This window comes from Monodon monoceros, unplaced genomic scaffold, assembly GCF_005190385.1.
Source record: "Monodon monoceros isolate NGI ecotype Baffin Bay Population unplaced genomic scaffold, NGI_Narwhal_1 Super_Scaffold_17, whole genome shotgun sequence".
NCBI classification, from domain to species: Eukaryota; Metazoa; Chordata; class Mammalia; order Artiodactyla; family Monodontidae; genus Monodon; species Monodon monoceros.
Window position 1 is genome coordinate 7,773,878 of NW_021703773.1, and position 20,267 is coordinate 7,794,144.

Consider the following 20,267-nt stretch of genomic DNA (forward strand, 5'->3'; position numbering starts at 1 on the left):
AGTTCCAGCCTCTGTCTCCTTTTCTCCCTAAATGGAACTCTCTTTACCCCCAAATACAAGCTTAGCCCCACCTTCTCTAAAGCCAGACCTGACCTCAGAATTTCCCGATATCTGATTATAACCTCATGCCCTAATTCTGGTATATGTGCGTCTGTTAAATGTTCTCTACACTTGGATAAACTGATAACCCAAATTCTCTATCTCTGATTCTCTACCTTGTACGTTCTTGATCATTAACTTACTAGAGTTTTAACCTGAACTTCAACCCTGTACTTTAAATCTTGCTACTTGATGAAGACTTTGCCAAAGGCAAATTATGCAAAAGCCAGGGTCAAAGCAAATCTCCCAGTAAAGGTGGTTTGTCTGTCTTATGTTAAATAGTCTTGGCAAAAAAAAATTTTTTTAAAGAAAACAAATATATATATATATATATATATATACACACATACACATACATATAGATTACTTGAGAGCATATGTGAGTAAAAAGGCATTTAGGGTTTCCTATATATAAGGTCACCGTACATCTTTGCCTAGATAGCACAGGGAAAAATAATTAGTATTTTGTAATAACCTATAAGGGAAAAGAATCTGAAAAAGAATAACTGAATCACTGCTGTACACTGGAAACTAGCACAACATTGTAAATCAACTATACTTCAATTAAAAAAATAAAACAAAATATACCAAGAAAACATAAAGCTGAAGAAATGAGAAAAAAAGTACTGAAAAATAAAGTAAGGATTTAAAAGGAGCCAGATATAACTATAATATCAAATAAGTTAACATATGATTCAGTATTCTGGCCTCCCCATGAAAGAAAGATAATAAGTTTACAAACCAAGGATCCATAAGAAGATAAAAAAATCAACTGCTCGGAAGAAACCCAACTGTTCCTGATACTAAAGTTCAGAAAGCAGCAAACCATTTCTCCTTAAGGGAAATCATAAAAGGGGTACTGCAATCCCACGAACAAAGATCATAACAACATCTTTACAGCAGACTTGAAATTTTTCTACAGGTCTCTTTCTTATAGCATCTTTTGATATTGGCTAATGGCACCCTCCAAAGCATAATTCAGAAGAGAGGAAAGTGTGAGTGATTTTACAGGAAGCTAATAACATACCATTCAGGTATGCGAATGTTGGTTCAGTCTAATCCTGGGACAGATATTAGCACACTTAATGGTCTAGAGCATTTAATGGTATTCATCAGGTAATCATCTATAAATGTTGTTCTATTTCCCTTAACACTGATAGATATTGGGAAGAATATCTGTTTGTCTATCTATTGCCAGAAAAGAACTTAGTTGATCATTTTACACAGATCAAAAGGATTACTTTTTTGTCCACTGCAGCTATATCTTACAGAAGTATCATCTATTTCTTCAATGCTGAAGAGGGAATGTAATACATTAACACATCAAGAAGCCACTGACAGTTTTCAAGGAAACACCTGACAGTCATGCCATATGTTTAGATTTTCATAATGAAAATGATATATACAATATCCATCCTAAGACCATGAGGGCATGCTTTGTCACTAAGAATAACCAAGCATGAAAAGGAAATATTCTTAATGAAGTTCTGTTATAGTAACTGACAGTAGATAGTAGTAGTAAATAGAACAATATTCAAGTATTGCTATTAAACATGTATTTTAAAATAGTTTCACTTGCAGCCACTATAGAAAACAGTATGGAGGTTCCTCAAAAAACTGAAAATAGAGCTACCATATGATCCAGGAATTCTACTCCTGTACATATATCTAGAGAAAACTCTAATTTGAAAAGATACATGCACCCCTATGTTCATAGCAGCACTATTTACAATAGCCAAAACATGGAAACAACCTAAGTGAAGTGTCCATCTACAGATGAATGGATAAAGAAGACATGGGGTGTGTGTGTGTGTGTGTGTTTATGTATTATTCAGCCATAAAAAAAGAATAAAATAGTGCCATTTGCAGCAACATGCATGGACCTAGAGACGATCATACTAAGTGAAATAAATAAGACAAAGCCAAATATCATATGCTATTACTTATATGTAGAATCTAAAATATGACACAAATCAACTTAATTACAAAACAGAAACAGACTCGAAGACATAGAAAACAAACTTGTGGTTACCAAAGGGGAAAGGACGGGGGGATAAATTCAGAGTTTGGGATTAGTAGATACAAACTACTATATATAAAATGGATAAACAACAAGGTCCTACTGTATAGCACAGGTAACTACATTCAATATCTTGTAGCAACCTAAATGGAAAAGAATATGAAAAAGAATACATATTTAAATGAATAGCTTTACTGTATATCAGAAACTAACACAACAGTGTAAATCAACTGTATTTCAAAAAAAAAAAAAGTTTTACCAAAAGACTGTTAGTACTAATAAATGAATTCATTCAAATTGAAGGATACAAAAATTAATACACAAAAATCTGTTGCATTTCTACACACTAACAACTACCAGAAAGAGAAATTAAGGAAACAAACCCATATACAATTTCACCAAAAAGAATAAAATACCTAGGAATAAATTTAACCAAGGAGGTAAAAGGCCTGCACACTGAAAACTTACACTGATGAAGGAAACTAAAGAAGACACAAATAAATAAAAATGTAGTCTGTGCTCATGAGCTGGAAGAATTAATTGTGTTAAAATGTCCATATCACCCAAAGCAATCCACAGATTTAATTCAATTCCTACCAAAATTCCAATAGCATCTTTCATAGAAATATAATGAACAATCCTAAAGTTTGTATGGAACCACAAAATATCCCAATAGCCAAAGGAATCTTGAGAAAGAAGAACAAAGCTGGTGGCATCATGCACCCTAATTTCAAACTACATTACAAAGCTACAGTAATCAAAACAGTATGGTATTAGCATAAAAATCAGACATATAGATCAATGAACCAGAAAAGAGATTCCCCAAATAAAACAAACCCACATATCTGTGGCCAATTAATTTATGACAAAGGAAGCAAGGATATACAATGAGGAAGGGATAGTCTCTTCAATAAAAGGTGCTGGGAAAACTGGACAGCCACATGCAAAATTATGAAAGTAGACTATCATATACCATGCACAAAAATTAAGGATTGAAGACTTGAATGTAGGATCCTTGACATTAGTCTTGGCAATGAGTTTTTGAATCTGACTTCAAAACCAAAGACAACAACAGCAAAAATAAACAAGTGGGACTACATCAGTCCAAAAAGCTTCTACACAGCAAAGGAAATAATAAAATGAAAAGGCAATCTCCTGAGTTGGAAAAACTATTTGCAAAATCATATATCTGATAAAGGGTTAATACCCAAAAACATATAAAGAACTCAATACAGTGCAATAGCAAAAACAAACAAATGAACAAAAAATCCAATTTTTAAAAAATGGGCAAAATATCTGGAGACATTTTACCAAAGAAGACATATAGATGGGAAACAGGTACATGAAAAGATGCTCAACATCACTAGTCATCAGGGAAATGCAAATCAATATCACAATGATATATCACCTCACACTTGTTAGAATGGCTACCATTGAAAAGACAAGAAATAACAAGTGTCGGCAAAGAAGTAAAAAAACAAAAGGGAACCTTTATGTACTGTTGGTGGGAATGTAAATTGGTGCAGCCACTATGGAAAACAGTATGAAGGTTCCTCAAGAAATTAAAAATAGAACTACCATATGATCCAGTAATTCCATTTCCGGGTGCATTTTTTCAATAGCCAAGGTATGGAAACAATCTAAGTGTCTGATGATGGATGAATGGATGTGAGATATACATATATATACCTTGAAGGCATTATACTAAATGAAATAAGTCTGAAAGAGAAAGACAAATGCTGTATGATCTCAACTATATGTGGAATTAAACAACAGCAATGAAAACAACAAAAGGAACCCATACATACAGAGAACAGATTGGTGGTTGCCAGTGATAGGAGACAGAGGATGGGAGAAATGGGTGAAAGGGGCCAAAAGGTACAAATTTCCAGTTATAAAATAATTAAGTCATGGGGATGTAATGTGCAGGGTGGTGACTATAGTTAATAATACTATAGTGCATATCTGAAAGTTGCTAAGAGGGTAGATCTTAAAAGTACTCATTAGAAGAAAAAATATTTGTAACTATGTATGTTAACAAATGTTATCAAGACTTATTGTGATGATCACTTCACAGTATATACAAATATTGAATCATTATATTGTACACCTGGAAATAATACAATGTTATATGTCAATTATACCTCAATAAAAAAAGAAAGGTTTGAAAATATGAGTACAGAACTCTATTTTTTAATACAGATTTATCAAAGAACCAGAAAGAAGTTCCAGGAAAAATATACATAATAATTGAAATGGAAAATCCAGTGGATGAATTTATAATGGATTAGACACAGCTGAAGAGAAAATTAATGGACTAATAATTCTTTTTTTTTTAACTGATAAATGGTATTATTCCTTCCACAGAAAACATTAGAGAAACTCTGAGCCAAAAATGTATGCTGACTTTGTGCACAAAGTGTAAAGGTTTTTTTTTTTTTTTTAAATTATGTGTAACACAGACAAAATTATTTAAGTCAATAAGTTTTTAAGGAATTTCACATGTTCTGATTCTTTCCACTGCCAATCACCTTAGTTCCTCCAAACTCATAACCTTAAAGATAAAATAGCCCTTTCAAAAAGAAGTTGTCATGTGAGTCAGCCCACAATTCTTTTAGTTAGGTTTCTTTGATCTCCAATGGAATATAGACACACTTCAAAATTCCCCACCTGTAACCTTCGGGATCCAATTTCCTCAAGCGATTTACTTTAGGACCATGTTTAGGGTCGGGAGATGGATCTGCCTGGTTCTGAATTTGACATCCTCTAAAAATGTATAAGATTCAAATCATATTCACTCCTAAGCCATCACACGCTAGAAGAGTACAGATCATTGGGATATGCCAATACCTAAGATAAAAAAAAGTTTGACTGTTAGGTTTTTCATAGTTTACTTGGCAGCTCTGTCTTGTACTTCTTTCCCACAGATCTAACAGGTAGTTCCATGAGTAAAGGAAAGTACGCAGTTACTCTGAGGCATTTCCAACAATGTAGGTTTACAGAAAAAGCCCCATCAGGATAGACCTCGACAAGATAATTCTTAAGAAACAATCCAGTAGGAAGTCCTGACAAAGATATGGAAAACAAGCTAAGGTTAAAAGACATGAAAGATAGTGTGTGAAGGTCTAACATATAAAACTTGGAGTTCCAGAAGGAGATGATTGTAGAAATAAAGGGGCAGAGGGACCCTTCAAACAAATAATGGCTGGCATTTTCCAAGAATTGCTAAAAGACACCAAAACTCAGTTCTAAGAAGCACAATAAATTTCAAATAAGATAGGGCTTCCCTGGTGGCGCAGTGGTTAAGAGTCCGCCTGCTGATGCAGGGGACACGGGTTCGTGCCCCGATCCGGGAAGATCCCACATGCTGCGGAGCGGCTGGGCCCGTGAGCCATGGCCGCTGAGCCTGCGCGTCCGGAGCCTGTGCTCTGCAACGGGAGAGGCCACAACGGTGAGAGGCCCGCGTACCGCAAAAACAACAAAAAAACATATTACCTTTAATGGTGCTCTGGATAATGTTTATATTCACCATAGATTTAAACATCTTCAAACATTTGAAACTTTATTTATATATTTAATATTATGAATACTTTAATAGCGTTACCTTACTGAGCACTTAAATTACTGTTAACATCAAATATATTTAAATTATAATGTGAATAAAACATTTATATATTAAGCACTCTGATAATGTTTACAAGCTTACTAAGACTCAATTTAAAATCATGGTTCTCAAATGTAAAATAGCTAGTGGGAAGCAGCTGCATAGCACAGGGAGATCAGCTCAGTGCTTTGTGGCCACCTATAGGGGTGGGATGGGGAGGGTGGGAGGGAGACACAAGAGGGAAGAGATACGGGGATGTGTGTATATGTATAGCTGATTCACTTTGTTATAATGCAGAAGCTAACACACCACTGTAGAGCAATTACACTCCAATAAATAAATTATTAGTCATAAAAAAATCATGGTTCTAAATTAATTATTAAAATTAAAATTTTGAATAATTAAGTTAGAATTAAAGTCACAGGCTAATCTATTTTTTATAATTATCCAAATGTTAAATATTGTAGGTACAATTTTTTACAAATCCTTTTTTATATAAATATTAATACAATGAGATAAATACCTCTTTTACTTCATGATAAAACTTTCTAAGCGTTTGACAAATGCTTACTCCCAAGGAAATAATTATTTCAGTCCCCACAATGTAACCTTGGAGTTGACTTCCCAGTGTTCTACAGCTCTCAAAATGACCAGAAATTCAAGCTAAGAGGCTGACTGCACTGTTGACACCCTCAGAGGAACTCTGAACACTTTATACTTTCCATGTCTATGACTTTATAACCCCAAAGAGGCAAGTTCCAACACCTGAAATTCAAGTTTTACAGTATCTCCCCACTCACAGCTGTCTTAGATATATCATTTGATTGGATTTTAAATTTATTTGGCCCTTAAGACATATTTTCACTTTATCTTCAAAAACGTTTGTTTCCCCTTGTACAGATTTTTTTTTTTACTGTTTCATAGGCTTAGAAACATTATAATGACACATTCAGTTGTATTATGGTCATCACACATGGATCTCACACAACACACAACTGTGTTGTCACAATTTCCAAGGCCATTCTTCCTAAGTCATTTTAAGGCAATTTATTTTTCCAGTTTTCCCCAGAAATGCATGAAAGAAATGACTAAAACTTAAGAGTAAAGTCAGAAAATACGTTTTTACTACTGCAAAGTTATACCATTGCCACTCCTCTTATTCCTGAAGTGAAATGTAATCCTTACTGTCTGTATTACTATCTGGATCATATTTAATTGTTAATGAGTTTTTTTTAATTTATCTGTTTATCATGTTTAAGATATCCAAAACAAAATTAAGGATCTGCCAAATGGTTGATCATATATAAAATAAAGATAAAATGATTTGGAGATGCCCCCATAAAATCAAGTAAAAAGCATTTTTTGACCCAAATTACTGAACCTCCTTCAAAAAATAATACTCCACAGTCTTTCCAGTTTTAAAGGTCATTGACATTTTTAAAAATAAGTTTAGCACTAGCTAATGTAAAAGAATAATGAAGGGTACTGAAAGACCGAACAAAAATCACACATACACGTGAACACACACATGTGCATGCATACACACACACACACAACTTGAAGAGACCAAGGGCTGATTCCCATCCTTTCATTAATAATTGACAGCATCATTGCTCTTGGTCTATCATTTGCCAGAGAAAATATTTTAACTCTGTAACATAAATTATAGGTTTTATTTGTTGGAAATTGATCTAGTAAAGAACTTTTATGACAGTTCTCAGGTACCTAACTTGCTTTTGAATTTTGGTATATCATTAAAAATACATGGTTCCTAATGAATGGGTATATGAGCCACTTCTAAGTTAAATGTGGCACTGTAGTAGATAATTACTACAATGAGGTACCACCTCACACTGGTTAGAACGGCCATCATCAAAAAATCTACAAACAATAAATGCTGGAGAGGGTATGGAGAAAAGAGAACCCTCCTACACTGTTGGTGGGAATGTAAGTTGGTACAGCCATCATGGAGAACAGTATGGAGGTTCCTTAAAAAACTAAAAACAGAGCTACCACATGATCCAGCAATCTTACTCCTGGGTATATATCTGGAGAAAACCATAATCTGAAAAAAATACATGTACCCCAATGTTCATTGCAGCACTATTTACAATAGCCAGCACATGGAAGAAACCTAAATGTCCATCGATGGAAGAATGGATAAACAAGATGGGGTATATATATATACAATGGAGTATATATGGCTATATATTAAGTCATAAAAAATAATGAAATAATGCCATTTGCAGCAACATGGATAGACCTAGGGACAGTCATACTGAGTGAAGTCAGTCAGACAGAGAAAGACAAATATCATATGATATGGCTTATATGTGGAATCTAAAAATATGGTACAAATGAACCTATTTACAAAATAGAAATAGAGTCCCAGGTGTAGAAAACAAACTTATAGTTACCAAGGGGGTAAGGGATAAATTGGGAGATTGGGATTGACATACACACACTACTATATCTAAAATAGATAACTAATAAGAACCTATAGTATAGCACAGGGAAGTCTACTCAATACTCTGTAGTGACCTATATGGAAACAGAATCTAAAAAAGAGTGGATACACGTGTATGTATAACTGATTCACTTTGCTGTATGCCTGAAACTAATACAACATTGTAACTCAACTATACTCCAATAAAAATTAATTTAAAAAAATACATGGTTCCTAATAAATGGTATATGAGTCATTTCTAAGTTAGATAATCACCCAAGATTTACAGCAGGAGAATCACAATTATGCAAGGGGTGGGGGGCAGGGGGAATTGAAGAGGAGGAAGGAAAATGATAATTTTATTTCTGGGAAACACTTCCTTCTCAAAAAAACCAAAATTATCTAAAAAAGCTAAAAGCAACTGTTCTATATTTTCATTTACGAAGTTAAGAGATGATATTGTTACACAGCTATTACTTAAAATTAAAACAATTTTAAAACCGTTCCCTTTAATTTTCCACATTTCCCCTGCCCCCAGTAAAGGTATTTTCATTTTGGAACAATTCTAAGGCAACAATTGATGGCTTTTAAAATCAAAATTGAACCACTGATCCTTATTAGAACTTGCTATATTTTCACTAAAATGTTATTAAATTCATTTCTATATTTCAGTATTATGAGTCAGCTAATATACAAAAATCCGTATGAAATTGTTTAGATTTAACTTACTATAAAATCCTAAAATTTCATAACAGTCATTATTAGGCTTTGCAATAAAAGTTAAAATTCTTCCTTTCTCAAGTCAGGTAGTAGATTTTAGTGTTTTATCCAAAGACGTATTTTAAATCCTTAATGAAAAAAAAAAAAAAGCTAGTTTAAGGGCTTCCCTGGTGGCTCGGTGGTTGAGAGTCCGCCTGCCGATGCAGGGGACACGGGTTCGTGCCCCGGTCCGGGAAGATCCCATATGCTGCGGAGCGGCTGGGCCCGTGAGCCATGGCCGCTGAGCCTGCGCGTCCGGGGCCTGTGCTCCGCAATGGGAGAGGCCACAACAGTGAAAGGCCCGCGTACCGCAAAAGAAAAAAAAAAAAAAAATGCTAGTTTAAAAGGTAAATTATCTTCTAAATAAAGTGAGAATAATAGAATATACTGCAAACAAAACAGACTAGAAGTCAGAAAAAATAACCTGTTAAATAAAATTTAACTGATAAAGTTTCACTGATATAAATTAGAATATAGGGTGATTGTCAGTGAAAATGGTTCTCTTCATTAACATGAAGCCAAGAATGATTTTATATTACAATATAAACAGTTTTAGGATTTTCTTTATTCTTATGGCATCTGAATACTGATGGTTTATAAACCAATTAAATTTCTGTTCATATCCTATGCTAATAAAATACACAACTATTATTTTTCTTTTTGGAATTATCTTGTTTTTAGTACAATAAGTAGAAATCTGGAGGGAAACAAAATTAGAATATACAAAATTCTCCTAATAGGAATTAGCATCTTTAGAGGAGCCTCATATTAAATCTGGCACCACTGCCTTTAGGACACTTGAAATAATAAACTCAGCATATGTGCCCCATTACACAACTATTTTTTAACACTAGTCTTTCACAACAGAGTTGAGTAAACTTTTATGATTATATTTTTGTTGAGAGGGATTGATAGAATTTACACATTTAAACATGTATAAACTACTATTTCCTTCTTTAGGAGTTAACTGGTGAGTTTTTCTTCTTGTATATCATTCACATCATAAACCAAGAAAGAAATTTTAGAAAATCCATATGGAAAATATATATAATTTAAGGCTCTATGTTATATCCTTAACAAATGGACTAAGAATATATATTCTTATTTATATTCTTTTATATATATAAAAAATATATACATTTTGAGATGAAAGAGGAGATTCCAAGCTACCTGTGAATATTACTGACCAAGTGGAACAATCTCATCTCTAGCCCTCATCACTACATTAGATTATCCATCCTACAATTTGCTTATTGCTATTTTTAGAGAAATATGACGTACCAGTAGAAACTTATCATCCAAATCTTCATGTGAAAAAGGTAGTCAATGAAGATAAGTTTCAGCTTTCAGACTTAGCCTTGGAAATCAAGTAAGTCAATTCAATTACTCAAGAGTTCATGTGCCTCATATGTGCCAACACTATTGATTGTCAAGGATATAATAATGTATAAGACATGGACACTGACCTCCAGAAATCTCACAAGTAATTTGTGAATATCCGTTCTGTTTGTGTGTTTGTTTATTTGACTACAAACTCACTATTTACGTGTGCAACCAAGTGAAACATTCTTTATTAGAGTCGTGAGAAATTAATTGTTCCTGACACTAGACAAAGCTGCCTTGGCCTTGAAGTGATTGCAGATCAAAAGTACTTAGGCAGGACAGCCAACTATTTGGCAAATTAAATTAAGAAATTGGGAACCTTTACCCTCATGTAAATATGAAAAATACACAAAATGTGGTTTCAATGCAAGTGAGATGAGAGACGGCTTGCTATTTAACTGACAAGTGACCCATTTTCCCACGTCTTTCCATCATCAGACAATTTTTCCTTGCTTTTCTACTACCAAGCAGACAACGTTAATTTCATAGAATTATGCACCAACCTCAGGATGCTGTAACCCAAGGGATTCTAGTTAGAATTAAAGTATTCAGTATAAAGGGTAGTATAGCAAAAAGGGACTGGGACTTTTCAGCATCTGGGACAGTACCATAGGGCCAGAAAGAGAGGAAATATTTCATAAGAGAATGAAAATGAGAAATCTTCCAGTGGAGTGTTTCCCAAATTTTTCTGAAATGTTGAACTGTGACATAATAATATATTATTTTTTCAAAACTGGGAGAATTAACTGTTTTGGGGAGGGATAATAATAATAGACGTCTTCCCGTATGTCTGATCCTATTTTAAACATTTTACATGGCTAAACTTGTTTACTCCTCCCAACAATACTATGATGTAGGTTGGCATTACTTTCCCTATTTTATAGATAAGGGTACTGAAATTAAATGACTTGCCCAAGATCACACACCTGGTACACCGCAGATCCAGGATTCCAAGCCAGATATCCTAACTCCAGAACCTATGCTCTTTTTTTTTTTTTTTTTGGCGGTACGCGGGCCTCTCACTGTTGTGGCCTCTCCCGTTGCGGAGCACAGGCTCCGGACGCGCAGGCTCAGCGGCCATGGCTCACGGGCCCAGCCGCTCCGCAGCATGTGGGATCTTCCCGGATCGGGGCACGAACCCGCGTCCCCTGCATCGGCAGACGGACTCTCAACCACTGCGCCACCAGGGAAGCCCCAGAACCTATGCTCTTAATCATTCCTCTGTGACATAATAAGGAAGACAGTTTAAGTTACAATCAGTATGTTTTTAAATATTTTATCATAAAATTCCTTTTAATACTCTGTGTATTTAAAGTTAATCGTAACTTGCACAGAAAATTACTTTCTTCTATTTAACAAGTGGTCCGTGCCACTTTATTTTAAGCATAATTTATTATGACTATTATTATTTGAGATAAAGCACAACTTATAAATGATTTTTAAATTAAATATTACATTGTATTAAGTTTGGAAACCAAACGAACATTATAAAAATGTAGAGTGAAACTTAACTATGTACTACAGTCTCAAAATAGTACAAACCTGTTTTCAATATCTGATGTTTAGGGGTCTTGTACTTTATTCATAAAAAATCCTTTGGTATAAATTTGTAATGTTTGTGTGTTATTTCTAGATGATGACATAATAGAGATTTTAGGGTGTTATCTTCAAGCACTTCTTCACAAATAATCCATTATATTTACAGAGGCTTTATACCTCCCAAATGAAAAGCCAAACAATATAATTTTTACTATATTTTTCCTTCTACCATTGTTTGCCAACAGCAAAAAAACTAGGTCTTGACATTTTAAAAGGTAGTTTTAAGGCAAATTCAAACAAAATATTAGGTTCTATAGTGACAAAAAATAAGATCAGTAGTTGTCATAGGCTGGGGCTGGGACTGGAATAGACAAAAAGTGATACCAAGAAACTTTCAGAGGTGATAGAAATGTTCTTTACTTGATTGTGGTGGTATCAAAACTCATCAAAGAGTACTCTTTAAATAGATATAGTTTATTGTACGTAAATTATACTGTGATAACACTGACAAAATGGGGAGAAATTTTTATTTTATAACGTGTAGAATAAGCTTATGAAACTCACTTCTCCAAGGAATATTTTCAACCTGAAAGGTTAAATAATAAAAAATCACAATGTCATAATAAAATAAATTCAGGAAAGGTTAAAGTTCAATACATTAGAGATATTGTGGCAAAAGTATCTAAAAATTTTGACATTGACATTGTAAATAACAATTGGGCTTGAATAAATTCACCTGGGTCATCACTACAGAGGCAAAACACTAAGTTAGTAATACTCTATCCACTAAAGTATTTATATAGGAAGAACAGGTTACATGGAGAAAAATCTAATTAATTGCTCAATTTATAACCTCAGTTTATTTATTATGAAAAATCTATAGTTAAAAATCTCTGGTACAACACTTTTTGACCTCTTAATGCCACTAACCCCCACTACACCCTGTTCTGCATCACCAAAGAAGAAAGGGGGATACGTAGCTTTTGAAAAACACAGTCCATATTCATGCTGACAATCATCTATGATGTGTGTTTTATACAATGTAAATGAAGCATAAAATAGCCAACAGATTTCACTTTCATTGCTACCATATTTTCCATTTAACTAGCAAACTGGGGCAAAGAGATGGAATTACTACAGTTTAGCAACATCTCCCGTTCTCTCAGTGACTAATCAATTACCATATTAGATTCCTTTGTAAATTGCCTACTTTTCCAGTGATTATTTACTGCTTATTTGAAGGCACTAAAGCCTTTAACAAAAAGTTAAAATGGTCAGGAGAGTAGCCACCATCTCCCCAGTGAGGGTTGGTTTCTGCAGTTGTTGTTTTTCATGAGTGAGCTACTTCCTCACTACTACAGATTTTTGTTTTGTTTTGTGTTGCCCAAGTTAAGCGATGTTAGAAAACTGATAGCTGAGTCCTTGATGATCAAGGTTTCAACAGTAACTTGTTAACTGACCTCAGGCATCCAATGAGATACATGGATATCCAACAAAAATTTACTCTGTGTGTGTGTGTGTGTGTGTGGTCTATATGTGTGTGTATGTCATAGTTTCTGAACACCAGCGTGTTTTCCTTATATTGAACAACAGAAAATGTGTCCTAAGTGGGGCGCAAACGTGTCAGGAAGAAGCACCATCCATTATTCTGCAAGAAGTAGGATTAAAAATATGATGTGACATACGTTTGGGTCCCTCAGTCTAGTGTCAGTGAATGAGGAGGAAACCATATAAGCAAGTTTCTCAGCATATCATGCCATGGGATTCTGAGCTATCCATCCTCAGTTCCACCTGAGAACTACACTTCATTTATCTATATCCAATATTGAGCTTCCAGAAAAGATTTAGTTTGAAAAACAAGTTGGCTGTTGAAAGTGTTTGTAAACTACAATTCCATGATACACTCACCAGACCCAGGGTACCCATGAGTTTTAGATGCATAGGTTTTAAGTTGCCCTGGCATAGAGTGCCTTGCAATTTTATTAGCAGGAAAGGGCAAATGTATCCCAGAAGCCTGTGACTCATGAATGAGCATTCCAGAGAAAACACTGGTTTGATCAATTTGACTTCATACTGGAGATTATCAGTGAGGGCAAAATTGTCAGAGAGAACCAAGAATAAATTAATCCAGCCTGGTCAGTATACAAGAAAGGACAGGGGTTAGGAAAGCATAGTGCAGGAAGATCCTAAATGAAATAATGACATAAACAATTTCTCCCCTGTCTACCCACATTTCATCACTATTATATCTAATATCCCACTCTTCAAAGAGCAGCATATGCCAAGGGGGAGGGGGGTGGGGGAGGGATGGACTGGGAGTTTGGGATTAGCAGGTGCAAACTATTATACAGAGACTAGATAAACAACAAGGTCCTACTGTAGAGCACAGGGAACTCTATTCAATATCCTGTGATAAACCATAATGAACTGAAGCACTCTGCTGTACAGCAGAAATTAACACAACATTGTAAATCAATATACTTGAATAAAATAAATTTTTTTTAAAAAAAGAGCAGCATAAATCCCTTTGTCTCTCAGGGCTGATGGTGGACAAAGATATCCAGCTCTGTTTGTCATCCATCCTGCTAAAAAAGATGAGAGGTTCTTTGATGATAAAAGCATTTCAGCAAGTAGAATTTAACACACAGTACAGTGGTAGCGTGAAAAATCCCTGGACTTCTCATTCTGTTTACTGACTGGGTGGATGCTACCTGAGGTAGCCACAGGTGGGTTTTTAGAGATCCATGTTCACCCATGCATGTACATGTATGTGTGTACTCACCTATGTATATATGAACATCCACTAGAAGAGAAAGAAGGGACTTAGGTAAGCAGACGAGAGAACCGGGCACTGAATCCCAAGCATGCCAGCATCTCTTTATATGTAGTTGCATCTAGCGGACTTGACAGAATAATTCAAAAATGAAAAAACAAGAACAAAAACAAACCTTGAAATCTACATACTCTCTCCAGCTGGAGCTGGATAACCACCAATTCTACCATAAGCTGCTTTGTCAATGCAAGAGGAATAAAGCAGGGAAGATGTATTTCATCTTTAGTGGAGCCACGTGACTGTAAGAATCAACTCGTCCATCATGTTCCATCACTGAGAAATTTAGTAAACAGTAGCAGAATAAAGAGTCGATAAATGGGCTTGCATAATACCTTGGCTTTTACTTGCTGTGCTTTTAATTTGGTAAATAAATGCCTTCCACTGGGTGCGCACCCTAGAGGCCAGGCAATGATGTGGATTAAGTACTCTGTTGGCTCTGCACAGTGGAATGCATCTCAGAGGTCTAGCTCACTATAATGGTTCTGGACCATTCAGCCGAAATCTCCCTGCTGTTTAATTTCAAACACTAAAAAGGGGCATGCAGGGGCAACAAGACTCAGAAGTTAAAAATACCACTTTTTAATAGTTTTAAGTCTGCTCCCTGTACAAGAAAGAGATAGATGCCTTCAAGGTAAGAATACAAGCATATGGATGCTTACAGAAGACCTTCAGAGGATAGTTTACTTATTATATTAAGTTAACCTGAAAACAAGTCTGCTAGTGTAATACCAGAAAGCAATATTTAGCAAAGGAAAGATCCCACTGTTCTCCTACTTGGTTTCACAAAAGTAATGCAAGAAGTTTTCTGCATGATTATTTTCTACATTGTGAATTCTACGATCACTCAGAGGAGAAAAGAAAACCTTCACAGAGGTTTCCGTGGCTCCTTTATTCTCCTTATTTCATCCATATTTTGTGAATCTGTGCTGGTCAGATTATATTTAAAGTATCACTTTTTTTTTTTTAACCCTTCCCCCTCCCAGTGTCCTCAAGTCCATTCGCTACATCTGCGCCTTTATTCCTGTCCTGCCCCTAGGTTCTTCAGAACCATTTTTTTTTAGACTCTATATATATGTGTTAGCATACAGTATTTGTTTTTCTGACTTACTTCACTCTGTCTTACAGTCTCTGGGTCCATCCACCTCACTACAAATAACTCAATTTCATTTCTTTTTATGGCTCAGGAATATTCCATTGTATATATGTGCCACATCTTCTTTATCTTTTCATCTGTCGGTGGACACTTAGGTTGCTTCCATGTCCTGGCCATTGTAAATAGAGCTGCAGTGAACATTGTGGTACATGACTCTTTTTGAATTATGGTTTTCTCAGGGTATATGCCCAGTAGTGGGATTGCTGGGTCGTATGGAAGTTCTATTTTTAGTTTTTTAAGGAACCTCCATACTGTTCTCCATAGTGGCTGTATCAATTTACATTCCCACCAACAGTGCAAGAGGGTTCACTTTTCTCCACACCCTCTCCAGAATTTGTTTGTAGATTTTTTGATGATGGCCATTCTGCCTGGTGTGAGGTGATGCCTCATTGCAGTTTTGATTTGCATTTCTCTAATGATTAGTGATGTTGAGCATCCTTTCATGTGTCTGTTGACAATCTGTGTATCTTCTTTGCAGAAATGTCTGTTTAGGTCTTCTGCCCATTTTTGGATTGGGTTGTTTGGTTTTTTGATATTGAGCTGCATGAGCTGCTTGTAAATTTTGGAGATTAATCCTTTGTCAGTTGCTTCATTTACAAATATTTTCTCCCATTCGGAGGGTTGTCTTTTCGTCTTGTTTATGTTTAAAAAATATGGAACGCTCCACGGATTTGCGTGTCATACTCGCACAGGGGCCATGCTAATTAAAGTATCACATTTAATATATAGTCCTTGAAGTCCATTCAGAGGAAAGTAAAGAAACTTAGAACCATGTTTTCTGAGGAACACTTGAAAGAACTCAGAATCACTCAATCTAAAAAGAAAAGGCAGGTGGAATATATTGATGGAAGTGGGAGTGTCATGGCCCAAATCCTTATTTTCAAATACTTGAAGGGTTGTCTTGTTTAGATGCTTTCAAAGGGTAGAAGTTACAGAAATAAATATTTCAGTTAAATTAAAGGGGAAAATGAGCCGTTTTAGACATGAAATGGACTGGCTTAGGAGGTGGTGAAATTCCTATCATTGGTGTTGCTAAAAAATAAACTAGAGGATTAAATGTCAGGATATTCAAAAGGATGTGCAAAAATCATATTAGAGGTTAACTAAATGGTTTTGAGGTCTCTTCCAACCCTGAGAGGGTTAGAAAACAGGTCATGGTAATGTCACCAGAAAGCAAATCTTCACAAGCACACAGCCTGCCCATCTAATCTCTCTGAAGTGGGGAGCAGGGGAAGGGGTAGAAGAAAAGGAAGCCGATGACTAGAAAAGTAGTCAATAGGAGGAATTCAACTGGTTCTGAGGCAGAAGAATCAGAGCCCTAGAGAAACACACTGTCCTTGAGCAAGTCAATCTGACCTTCTCAAGCACAGTCTTGTTCAAATTTCTATAAACACTTACTTAACTCATGGGCATGCTGGGTAGCTTACCATAATCCTGAGGTGACATGGTATACAGAGCACAGCAGTGTTTTAACCTGGGGGTCTCCGAGTGTATATACATCAGCATTTACCACATTTTGTGGCTGGATAAACAGAAGCACCAAGAAGCTTAAAAGCGTAGCTAAAAGAATAATGCATTTAGCCAGGGGCTGAAACAGAACCTTCCCAGATTTCTGCCTTTTTAATGACTGTTGCGACACAGAGAGTTAAACAAGTAATGGGCATCCAAGGGGGCAGAAGACAGAGTGAAGACAACTTCCCCGGCACTCACCTCTGCTAGAAGAGAGGCAGTTTCAACTCTGTACTTGACCACCCACACTCTAAACAAATAGCCCCGTGGGACTTCCCTGGCAGTCCAGTGGTTAAGACTCCGCACTTCCATTGCAGGGGGCGCGGGTTCGATCCCTGGTCGGGGAACTAAGATTCCACATGCCTCACGGTGCAGCCCACCCCCCCAAAAATAGCCCCACTAACCACTATCCCACAACCAAGGGGTAAATGGAGAGAAAAAGTTAGCACTCCTATAAAATTCACTGTTTAAGTTACAGCAGCTAATACGTCAATCCCTTGCTTAATATAAAAACAAATTTGTTATCTGCTGAGTTAAAAAAAAGAGCAGTTAGAGTGGGGGAGAGGCGTGAGGCCTAAGCCCCCCTCAGGAGGCTCATGTGCGAAGCTGAACCTGAAAGTCACTGCCAAAATCACGCACAGAACTTCGTAAACAGGTGCTGAGACCTCACCCCAGGCTTACCAAGTCAAAGCCTCTACGAATGAGGTCTAGGAAAGCTTATTTTGTAAAAGCTTTATAGATGATTTTGCAGCTCACACAAGAATCCCGGGGTTTGTATCTCATTCCTAGACAGATACCCTAGGTCTGACAGGTCCAATGTGGTAGCCACATGAGTTACTGAGCCTTTGAAACATGTTAATCCAAACTGAAATGTGTTGTACATGTGAAAGACACACCAGAGTCCCCAAACTTAGTACTAAAGAGATTGTAAAAGATTGACTGCATGTTGAAGCAATAATAATATTTTGGATATATCCTGTCAAATAAAATATATCATTAAAATTACTTCCTCTTGTTCCTTTTTATTTTTTAATGGGGTAAATAAAAAATTAAATATATGACACTGGTACTGTATTAATTACCTAGTTATATAGGTGCTGTATTAATTATCTCTTACATTCCTATAGACTTCTGCATTTTCAAAGTGTGTGCTTTGCCATCCTCTGTCTCACTTGCCACATTATCCATACCAAAGCTCAACCAAAGGAAATCACTCAAGCTCACTCAGAACTACTATCCTCTTTATTAACTTCTTTCAGTTTATAAACCCCTTGCTGCTATCTTACGTCCTAACTGACTCCAGCTCGAGCTCTTTACTTTCAATTAAAGCCAACAGCAGTCACCCTTCATACTTCTGTAGAAAAGATGCTACCTAGTTTTCCATCCTTCAGGAGGTATTTTCCAATGGCTGTATCTTCAAAATATGGCACCTATTAAAAATTAGTCATAATTACTAATCTGGCGACCAACCGTTACTTGCCTGAAGTGGTGTTAGCTCAAGTATTTGTCACCTTCCTATGTATTGTACCCAATCATTGACAATTTGAGTCAATTTCTATGCCCATAGGTCTACTAATCAACAGAAGGAAAGAAATAAGTCATATGGTTTCTAACCTGAATGAAGAAGACCTCTGCTCGTATGTGTAAGAGATGACCTCTATCATCTAGAGTAGGGGCAGTGACAAGATGGGGAGAGAGAGGACATTTCAGAGAGAAGAAATGTTAAAGAGGGAAGGTCAGCGGGCTGCTGTGATAATGGCATCTGTAGGGCACGACATAACCAGCCTGGCTCCTGTGAATGTACTTAAAGACACACGAGCAGTGACAGTGGTTCGTGTGTGTGTGTGTGTGTGGATCAGTACAATCTGAGGTGGTGCCCTGCTCAGTACAACCACCTTATACGTTCTTGCATCACCTTATATGTTCTTGCATCACCAACTGAACTATAAGCACAGGTCTCCACGCAGGTGGAATTACCTCCTGCCATAAAAGTGACCAAACCACCAAACCACTGGCTAAGTCACACTGCAGCTGCTTCTCAGAAGCAAAAGTATCATTCATTTCCACTTGATGGAGGTCAGTTTTTTTTTTTTTTTTTTTTTTTTTTGGCCGTGTCACAGCATGCGGGATCTTACGTCCCCGACCAGGGATCGAACCCGTGCCCCTTGCAGTGGAAGTGCAGAGTCTTAACCACTAGACCGTCAGGGAAGTCCTGGAGGTCAGTACTGAAGGAAGAGTGACAAGACCTGGATTGCAGCACCAGCCATTCAAATAGTAACCGTATAATCCAAAGCAAGCCACTAAAACATGGAAGCTTTGTGTCCACCTCATGGGATATTTATTTGAGAGCCTCAAATAAGACATTTGCACTCTTCACCACTTTAATTTCCTAGGATCACAGCACAGCAGACATGAAGGAGCATGGACATTGGAGGTAAACAAGTAAATCATAAATCACTGCTTCTCAGTCTCGGTTCCCAAACTTCAAAAGAGAGAAAACGCCATGTAACTCATGTAGTTATGCAAATTAAATGCGATCATTTGTATAAAGCATCTGGCACGTAGTATGCACTCAATAAATAACAGGGCTCTTCTTCCTATTATTATTATTCCAAGTGATGTCAAGCCGCATCCAAATAAATATGCACACAAAATTAGCATTGGTTTTAGTCAAATATGAACAAATAATTATCTGTGTGCCTATATACTGAAATTTATAGGGAAGCAGAATGGCAACGTTCATGGGAGCATCTGTCACTGTATATTATGGAGGCGATTCTTCCATTTGTGAGTGCTAGAGTCCAGTGAGTGGTCTCCCACTAGACATGGCAACTAAGTTGCTAGACCGTCACTAACAATGGAAGATTGGTTCTTTAGAGAACAGTCAAGCCCCCGCTCACATCAGGACCACTTTGAAAACCC

General features: G+C 36.3%; 1 protein-coding gene, 1 non-coding gene and 1 pseudogene across 2 annotated transcripts in view; all 3 read right to left on the reverse strand.

The window, feature by feature from the left end:
* The window catches only part of UNC5D (unc-5 netrin receptor D), a 606,988-nt gene that overhangs the window by 375,173 nt on the left and 211,548 nt on the right, over positions 1 to 20,267 (reverse strand). The window lies entirely within an intron of this gene.
* LOC114897723 lies at positions 5,021 to 5,149 on the reverse strand. The gene has a single exon (XR_003794248.1). It is a non-coding gene; the product is annotated as a small nucleolar RNA SNORA18 (small nucleolar RNA).
* On the reverse strand, positions 16,484 to 16,578 carry LOC114897716 (annotated as a pseudogene).